A 10,630-nucleotide genomic window follows, 5' to 3' on the forward strand; every position below is an offset into this window, starting at 1 on the left:
TTCGATCGTCATGACCTGCATCCACTCCCGATTCTTCTTCCGTTGAGGCCACCGGCATCCACTAGCGATCTTCCGTCAATGGGTAAAGATTAACTACCCTTACAACTTGATTCTCCTTTTGATAGGTTCAGGAGAGAACCATTACAACCCCCACTTACTCCTCTCTTAAACCATACTAACACTTAGAGTTTGAGAGGAGTTCACACAAGATTACAATAGCGTTTTCTTCCTTTTTTGCTCTCAATTCTTGTGTGTGTTAATCAGGGATAAAAGGGGTATTTATAGGCCTCATGTGGATTCAAACTTAGAGCCTAAAAGTGTCATGCCCCTCAAAATATCCATGATATTAAAAATTTCCATCACAAATCCATCCAGGATCCAAACACACATTTGAGAACACTGAAAAATATTCTATCAAATTCATATCTATAAAACATGTGCAGTTTATAATCATATATCACATCACTCGATAATTCATATTTATGGCAACCCAAGCCAACTTAACAAACATGAACAACATTTATAAATCCACAAGCTATGTAATTTATACAATCATAACTCCAACCATTTACCACAAGTTCATATCATCGTAAACTAGATTTAACATTCCAAAATTCCAAATAAGAGAGATCTTCTAACACTTTTACAAGGTATATCCATTTCGATTCATCGACAACATTTCATTACATACAAAATATACTTATACAACAATAACATAATAACCAACAAGACTAGCCCATAATTTTGAATAGCTCTCTACTGCCTCAGCCTAATTCAAACATCTCAAAGAGTGACATGCTGACCTGAAAGGTTTTATATAACAACGGAGTGAGGTAAAAACAGCTCAGCAAGTGACAAAGCATATTCATAATAAAAGGAATGATTTCAAACAAGTAAGATATCATAATGCAAGGCAGAATACAAGATTTCTCAAGAATACCATCTCATTAGATACAAAATCATATGTGTCATGTCATTCAAAACATATTTGGTTCATAACAAATGGAGCATAGAGCAATTGAAGCATATCAATAGCGTACGAGATGTTCCGGAGCATTTCAATTGCAAATAGGACATTTCATAATATATCAGTTCATAGCAAATGGAGCACAGAGTCATTGGAGCATATCAATAGCGTACGAGATGTTCCGGAGCATATCAATGGCAAATAGGACATTACAGAACATATCAATTCATAGCAAATGGAGTACAGAGTCAATGGAGCATATCAATAGCGTACGAGATGTTTCGGAGCATATCAATGGCAAATAGGACATTTCAAAACATATCAGTTCATAGCAAATGGAGCACAGAGTAATTGGAGCATATCAATAGCGTACGAGATGTTTCGGAGCATATCAATGGAAAATAGGACATTTCAGAACATATCAATGCATAGCAAATGGAGCACAGAGTAATTGGAGCATACCAATAGCGTATGAAATGTTCCGGAGCATATCAATGACAAATGGAACATTTCGGAATATATCAATGGTATGTGAAGCATTTTGAAGTATATCAATGGCATAGGAAATATTTTGGAGCATATCAATACAAAATACGAAACAGAAGCTCAGACGTCGTACCCTAGCATAGTGCATATGAGGTTTAACTTAGTGGTGGCTCACGCCGTGATAAGTTCTCGACTCCATCCACGGGTAGCACATTCCTACTCGAGCCCTCTCACCCTGCCCAAGTGCTAGGTCGGCTCTGAATTTTATATCAAACAGATAGAAGGTGAAGTGGGATCCCAAACATAATATGGTCTATCCATTTCTGAATGACCATCAAACATAATCTAGAGCATCGCGGGCTCTAAGCACATACCCTTTACCATTTCTGGCAAAGGTCCAAATAATCCCACAAACACCAGAGTATAAAAGGGTATTGTGAATAATAAATTGGGACATATCGGAAGCACATGCGGAACAACGAAATATACATGTGCCTTTATAAGTCAATACGATGCAAACATAATCCTTCACAAATGTATTCAGATTTGAAAGGAAATGAAAGCAAGAGTACACATGAATTCTAAGCAATCATATATAGCTCAATTCAAATAAGAAGATTAGATGAATTTAATATCCAAAAGAATGAAACTGGAATAGGCACATATCGAAAGCAAATGCGGAACAATGGGATATACATGTGCCTATATGAGTCAATACGATATAGCATAAACGTTACACAATAGTTTTCAAGAATGCAATAATTTTAAGGACAAGAGCATACAAGAATTCAAAGCAGTAATATAAAACTCAATTGAATAAGAAAGCTAAAGGATATCAATTTCCAAAGGAATGAAACCAGAATATGAGAAATCGACCAAAGCTCGATTTCTGGCAGAATACAAGAGGCACATTGAACAAATGATTCAAACTATCAATTGTGCTCCAATTTACTCAAAAATATATCATTGGAAGGATATTTCAATCTACTTTTAGATAAAGCAAGTTTCATATGAATTGAATTGTCCAACAGAGAGTTACAAATAATTTGGTAAATAAGGGTCGGAGAACAAAATCTCTATTTGGCAGAATTCATAAAGTCAGATTCAACAGATAATTGGGCAGGTGTTTGGACTCCAAATCTTTCAATACATATATCAAAAGAAAGAACTACGAGTCTAGTTTCCAATGAAATTAGTTTTGAACAAATCGGACTTTCCAACAAAGACTTATAGGCAGCTCGGTATCAAAAGGTCAGAATCTCAGAAGTTGCACAGATTCGAATCGTTACGTCTAAACAGGAGATATATCAAATGCAAGGCTAGAACAATTTAAAGTTCCTCATATTCAAAGCAAATGTAGAGATAAAATTGCAGTAATAAAATATCAGGACACTTGCACTAGAAAAGATTAGAAAGCTTACAATAGAAAGGATCGGAACACTTGCAATAGAAAAGATTAGAAAGCTTGCAATAGAAAGGATCGAAACACTTGCAATAGAAAGGATCGAAACACTTGCAAGAGAAAAGATTAGAAAGCTTGCAATAGGAAGGATCAGAACACTTGCCTTTCAAAGATTTTGATCTGAAGATCCAAAGAAGGTGTCAGCCCAAATCCTTCTACTTTTCCTCCGTGTCCTCTCCCTGTTTCGTTTTCTACATGTCTTCTCTTTTTTCTCTACAATTGCAGCTCATGCAAAACATAGAGGCATAGTCACCTGCTCTCTCTTACTCTCATTCCTTCGTTTTCTTTCCCAAACGCAGCTGCCACAGCCACTGCCGCTGCCGCTGCCACAATCGTAGCCCCTTCCACCGCACTGCCTTCTTCCTCCCCTTCTTTCGCAGACACAGCTGCTGCATTCGCAGTCACTGCCATCGTGACCGCAACCATAGCCACAGCCCCCTTTTTTTTCCCCTTTCCTTTCTTTCTATTTCCCAAAAGCAGCTGCTGCAGCCACCACCGCTGCCGCAGCTACCGCAGCCAATGTCGCAGCCACAACCGCAGTCGTAGCCACGGCCGCGGCCACCACAGCCGCAGCCTCTTCTTCCTCCCCTGCTCTGTTTCCTCTCCTTCTCTTCCAGCTACAGCTGCTACTACCGTAGCTGCCTCCCCTTCTCCTCTTCCTCTCTTCTTCCCTTTCCCTTTCTCTTCTTCTTCCTTTCCTTCTCTTCTTTCCCAGCTGCACTGTTGCAGTCGCAGCCTCAGCCACGGCCGCAGCCTCTTCTTCCTCCCCTGCTCATCTTCCTCTCCTTCTTCTCTTCCAGCTGCAGCTGCCATCGCCACAGCCGCAGCCCCTTCTTCCCCTTCTCTTCTTCCTCTCCTTCCCTTCTTCCTTCCTCTCCCTCTTTCCCTACCACAGCTACATCTGCCACAGCCGCAGCCGCTGCTACTTCTTTCCCTTCTCCTCTTCCTTCTCCTTCCTTTCTACTTCTTCTCTTCTTCTCCTTCCTCCCCTTCTTCTCCCCGACGCACAGCACCTCCTCTCCTCTGTTTCCTCCTGCAGAAAACAGGGGTGCCGCCACTTCACCCGCTTCTACTTCTTCTCTTCCTCTTCTTCTTCTTCTCCTTCTTCTCCTTCTTCTTCTCCTCTTCTTCCCTTCTCCTACCCGACACCCCACACCTTCTTACTGCAGCCCATGCCTTAGCCATCCTTCTTTTTTTTCTTCTTTTTCCTCTTCTTCTTCTTCTCCTCCCCAATGCCCCACACCTCGTTTCCTCTATTTTCGCCTGCAGGAAACAGAGGTGCTGCAGCCCTAGCTGCTGCTACCTCTCGCTCCTCTCCCACTTCTCTCTCTTTTTCTTCTTCTTCTATTCTTCTCTTCTCCCTCTTCTTCCTCCTCTCTTCTTTTCCCTCTTCTTCTTCTTTTCTTCTTCTCCTCTTCTTCCTTTCTCCTCCCCAACGCCCCACAGCTCCTCGCTGCAGCCCTTGCCGCAGCCACCTCCTCTTTTCTTCTTCTTCTTCTTCTTCTTCTTCTTCTTCCCTTCTCCTCCCCGACGTCCCACACATGAACTCCTCTGTTTCCTCCTACACGAAACAGAGGTGCTGCAGCCCTAGCTGCTGCAACTATCTCTCTTTCCTCTCCCTCTTCCCTCTTTCTTCTTCTTCTTTTCTTCTCTTCTCCCTCTTCTTCCTCTCTTCTTTTCCCTACGCCCCACAGCTCCTCTCTCTGTTTCAGAGAGCGTGGGAGGCGGTGGGATAAAACCAAAATTTTCGGTTTTTTTTTTTTTTTTCTCTTTGCAACTTAATAGTTAATCCTTCAAATTTCTATATTTACATATAGATCCTCCAATTTACATATAAATCCTTATTAATAAATTTTCAAAAGTGAGGGATATTACAAAAAGTGTCTCATCCGGGTTTCCCAGGTCCTAACGATACCATAGCTTGTGTTGGGTGGTACCATCGCCTATAGCACTGGCATTGGGCGGTACCACCGCCTGGCACCCTACTATTGGGCGGTACCACTGCCTGACATTCTCTCAAAGATTGTGTCTGGGTGGTACCACCGCATGACATAGTCTCGGAGATTGTGCGACGACGGTTCCACTTGTTGGGTCACTGTTTGGGGCTTTCACTTGGCCCAACACAACCCAAACTTGGGCCCAATTGGCCTCTAATTGAGTTGGTAAAATTTCAACCCAATTACGTGATAATTATGAATTTTAAGGCATACACTAAGCAAATCAAGTCTGGTTAGTCTAGGTTTCATCCGGCAAGCTTCCGGAGAACTTCCAACGATCTCTCGGAAATGTTCCAACGAACTCCCGGCAAGCTCCTAGACTTCACGACGATCTTCTTGGTGAGTTCCAATAAGCTTCTTTGGCAAGCTCCTGGACTTCTCGATCAATTCCGGCAGAACTTCCGATGAACGTTCGGACTTCCAACAAACTCTCGAACTTCCAACGAAATCTCATTCTTGACTCCGGGACTTCATTTTGCTTTATGTCTTGATTGCTATCATAGTTAATCCTGCACACTTAAAACCTACTTCGATCTAGACAATTATTACAAAGCTTGAATCAAATGTTACCCAACATGTCATTGGTTCATTGTCGCTTCGTCCGATTCTTCGATTCATCATCCTCTCTTGTGGCTTATTGCCCATTCGGCCGGTTAACCTCTGCAACTCTGATTTCTTTGTGCAATTTTCTCTATTCTTGGCCCAATGCCTAAACCCATGGCCCGAAACCTTCAATCGATGCATTGACCGATCCTTCAGCGTGACGTCCAATCTTCTGACATATTTTTCTCCGACCCAACATGATTCTGTTGAATCTCAGATTTTGATGATGAAGTCAATTGTCATTTGTTATCTGATCTATATGTTGAGATAAGTGTGCAGGATTAACTATGATGAAAATAAGATATGCACCAGGAGTTGCGCCGGAGTCAAGACAATGATCACGTTAGGAGTTCGAGAGTTCGACGGAAGTTCGGACAGTCGTCGGAGGTTCTACGGGAACAAATCCGAGAAGTCCATGAGCTTGCCAAAGAAGCTCATCGGAACTCGCCAAGTGGATCGTCGCAAGTCCAGAAGTTTGCCGGAAGTCCGCAGGAGCATCACCGAGGGTTCATCGGATGATCGACGGAAGTTCGCCGGAAGCTCGCCGGAAGAAGCGATTGACGCACCAGAGCAAGTTGCAGTAAATATCTTAGGAAAAATCGTAGTTAGCACAATGATTAAGTTGGAAATGGGAGGTGATCACATTAACTTAAACTTGGGGCAATTGGGCCCCTGAAAAAACACAAATTAGGCCGAATGGATCAACCCATTCGGACACTGATTTCGGCTAGGCAGTTCAACCGCCTCAGTTAGGCGGTGGCACCGCCTGAGCTCAGTCTTCGAGCTCTAACAAGAGGTGCAACCGCCCCTGAAAAGGTGGCACCGCCTGGGCTCGGTCTCCGAGCTCTAGTTGAGCGGTACAACCGCCTTAGTCAGGAGGTGGCACCGCTTGAGCTCGGTCTTCGAGCTCAGGCAGGAGGTGCAACCGCCCCTGACAGGAGGTGGCACCGCCCAGAGGCTCAGTCTTCGAGCTCTACTAGGCGGTGCAACCGCCTCAGTAAGGCGGTGCAACCGCCAGATCTCAGAATTCCGGGAATTGACAGTTTTGAGCTCTAAATTCAAACTGGGTTGAGGCCTATAAATACCCCACCCATTCAGCACTGAAAGAAAACATACAAACACCGAAATCCTGATCTTATTCTGTGATTCTTAGAGCTCAAAATTGTTATAAAGGCCAAAAGTTCTTCTCCCTCTTTTCTTCCAAGTTTTGATCTTTAAAGAGACGAGAGAAAATTCTGTAAGGGTTGTCTCCTAAGCCCGTCAAAAGGAGTGAAACTGTAAAAGGGTGGTTGGCCTTCGCCTATTGAAGGAAGGCCTTTAGTTGACGTCGGTGACCTCATCGGTGGAGGAAGCCAAAAGTGGAGTAGGTCAAGATTGACCGAACCACTCTAAATCTCGGTTTGCATTTACTTTGAGCATCTTATCCTTACTGCAAATCTCCTCAAAAGCTTACTGCTTTCTGCACATATACGATCGGGTTTCAAGCTTTGTACTTTCCGAATCGGCGTTTAGACGTAAATCAGTTTTATCGTACGATCATTATATTTTAGTTTGTGTTTACATTTTGATTTCTATCATAACTGCAAACTACCTTTATATCCTTGCTTAAACTACATCTCGCTTAATCAAGTGATTTACGAATCAGCATTTAGACGTAAATTAGTTTTTTCATACGAATATCATATTTCAGTTTGCGCCTACTATCTGATTTGAACCATAACTGCAAACTGCACTTATATCTTTGCTGCATCTCGCTTAATCAAAAGTTAAAGTGATTTACGAATCGGCTTTCCTACCGAAATCACTTTTATCGAACGAACACGAGTTTTATCGTAGAAGGTTTTCCGCTGCACTAATTCACCCCCCCCCCCTCTTAGTGCTCTTGATCATAACAATTGGTATCAGAGCGGGGTTAACTCTCAAACGGTTTAAAACCCAAGAGAGATGGCATACGCCGAAAACCAAGAGAGCCATTCTAATACACGTCCACCCATGTTCAATGGGACGGACTACACCTATTGGAAGACCCGAATGAGGATTTTCTTATTTCTATGGATTTTAAACTTTAGAATCTTGTCGAAAATGGATTTTCGAAGTCTTCTCTTCTAATGATCGATTGGAATGAATTGGAGAAGAAGGCTTTCGCTATTAATGCAAAGGCTATGAATGCCTTATTTTGTGCGCTTGATAAAAATGAGTTCAACCGTGTTTCGGTTTGTGAAACCGCATTTGATATTTGGCACACACTCGAAGTGACTCACGAAGGCACAAGTAGAGTGAAAGAGTCAAAAATCAATCTTTTGTTACATTCTTTCGAACTCTTCCGGATGAAACCGAGGGAGACTATTGGCGACATGTTTACCCGTTTCACGGATGTCGTCAACGGTCTAAAAGGACTCGAAAAAAGTTTTTCAGATTTTGAGCTCGTAAATAAGATTCTAAGATCCCTTCCTAAGAGTTGGGATTCTAAAGTCACTACTATTCAATAGGCGAAAGATCTAAACAACTTCCCTCTTGAAGAACTAATCGGGTCATTAATGACCTACGAGATGACTTGCAAAGCTTATGAAGAGCAAGAAGACATCCTTCCAATGAACAGGAAGGATATGACACTTAGAACTTCAGAAGACCACTTGAGAGAAAACTCAAGTGATGAGGACTATGACGATGACTTGGCACTTCTAACAAGAAAATTTTAAAAATTCATTAAAAGAAACAAGTTTAAGAATGACACAAAAAATAAACTTGAACCCAAGAAGGACCAAGTTATTTGTTATGAGTGAAAAAGTCGGGACACTACAAGAGTGATTGTCCCCAAGTCAAAAAGAAAACATCAAAGAAGAAGGCGCTCAAAACAACATGGGATGACTCGAGCGCGTCCGAAGAAGAGGAGTCCAACACCGAGCAAGTTGCTCATTACGCCTTAATGGCCATCGGAGAGGAGGTAACGAATTTAATAGATGCAGATTTAGCATTTGATGAATTATTAAATGCCTTCCATTACTTATTTGATGAATGCAAGATTATTAGTAGAAAATACAAATTGCTAAAAAAGGAGCATGATAGTCTTACTTGTAATTTTGATAAGTTAAAAACTGAATATCATGATAGTTTAGGTTCATGCATAAAATGTCATGATCTAGAAACTCTCCAAAAGGAAAACTTGCTACTTAAGGACACCTTGAAGAAATTCGAGGTTGGTAGCAAGTCCTTGAACATGATCCTTGCAAACAAGGGTCACGTTCCCAAAAGAAGTGGAATCGGATTTGTGAGAAGTCCTCACCAAAATCCAACCACCTTCATAAAAGGCCCCATCTTGCATGTTCGACACCAAAGCAAATGCAACTTTTGTTGCAAACTTGGACACAAAACGCATTATTGTCCATTCAAGAAAATTAGTCCAAACAAATTAATTTGGGTTCCTAAAGGAACCATGATAAATTCTATGCAAACATGATAAACAATGTAGATCTATTTTTGAGGCACCCAAAAGCAAATGGGTACTTAAAGATCATCCTTTCTTGTAAAGACATAAAACATCTTAAGCTGGGAGTAAGAAATAATATCCTGCTCTTTGGATTCTCGATATTCATGACCCGAGATCCAAAAAGAACTCGCGATGCTCTCTAGCCTAAATAACAGAAGAGGATTAGAAGGTTAAAATTACAAATGTGATATAGATACAATCCTATTTGATCTCTCAGAATTGGAAACCCATGATTCTCACTTCACATATCCTCTAGATTTTCAAACTCATTGATTTCATCCGTTCGTTACTTTCAAATCCAACTATATCATGAACTTACTAAGTTTGTCATGAACTTGCAAAGCTTACCAACCTGAACAATCTGTCACAAACATGTACACGACATTTAGAGTATGCACGTCACAAGATCTATCTTGATCAGGCAAAATTTCTTATCTTACACTGAAAATTCTTACATAATTACGTAAATAAAGTTGATTACTCTGAATGAAAATTCTTCTCAAGTCAAAAATATTCAAAGTAGATCACACTGCGGTCAGAACAAGTGCTCACCGCCTGCAGGCAGTGGCACCGCCCTAGCTGGAGATAGCACCTCCGGCTGTCACGTGTTGCAAGCGGTTGCACCGCCCCAGCCAGCGGTACAATCGCCCGTAATTCTGCCTCTTTTTAACCCGAGCTAGGGCCGGCGGTGGAACCGACCCCAACTCACTCCCTTCCCCTCTTTACTCTTCCAAAGCTTCGCCACCTCCATTTCACCCCTCATAGCATCCCAAATACTCCTCATTTTGACGCAAAAGATCAACAATCTCTCCTTTTATTGAAGATCTCACTAAGGTATTCTCTAAGAACCCCTTAAATTCTGTTTTTGATTCATTTACTCTTGCTCATTACTATCCTCTTAAATAGCAGTAGTTATGGGGTCTAGAAGATCCTCATGGGACAAAGGGAAGAGGAGATTAGTGGAAGATTTTGATCTTACCCTTTTCGATTCAAAATATCATGCTGAAAAGTTTTCCTCTTTCGAACTTAGGAGTGTCAATAAGGAAAAACATGTAGATTTAAATGAACTAAGAGACTTAGAGACAATCCAATGGTTTGCAAACTTAGATCTACTCCCTATTTTACAAATTAGTAAACCTATCTATCCAAGACTTGTTAGATTGTTTTACAACAATATACAAGTAGATGAAGAAGAAAGAATGTCTACCTATCTCTTAGGACAACACATCTCCATTACGGATAAATTCATTTGCGACATGATAGGCATTCCCATAAAAAATAGAGGACTTTACTTTAGAGGATCATGGGATGATGAAACTGTTGGGACAACATATGTTGAAGCCTTAGGAATAATTTTCGCCAATCCCAACTTAGCATTTGTTCCTAAAAGTTGTGAACATCTACTGCCACTAAACACTAAGGTACTTCATCATATCCTAACTAGCATCATTCTCCCTAAACAATACCATCATGATGAAGTAAGCCAATTAGAATTAGAAACTATGTATTGGATCATGAAAGGACATGACATCTGTCTTGGTTATCTTATCCAGCAAAACATGTTAGAACTATCTAAGAAAGACATGATGCTTCCATATGGTGGTATAATCACTAGAATACTGAAAGCC

The sequence above is a fragment of the Musa acuminata genome, chromosome BXJ3-8 (assembly GCF_036884655.1).
Source record: "Musa acuminata AAA Group cultivar baxijiao chromosome BXJ3-8, Cavendish_Baxijiao_AAA, whole genome shotgun sequence".
NCBI classification, from domain to species: domain Eukaryota; kingdom Viridiplantae; phylum Streptophyta; class Magnoliopsida; order Zingiberales; family Musaceae; genus Musa; species Musa acuminata.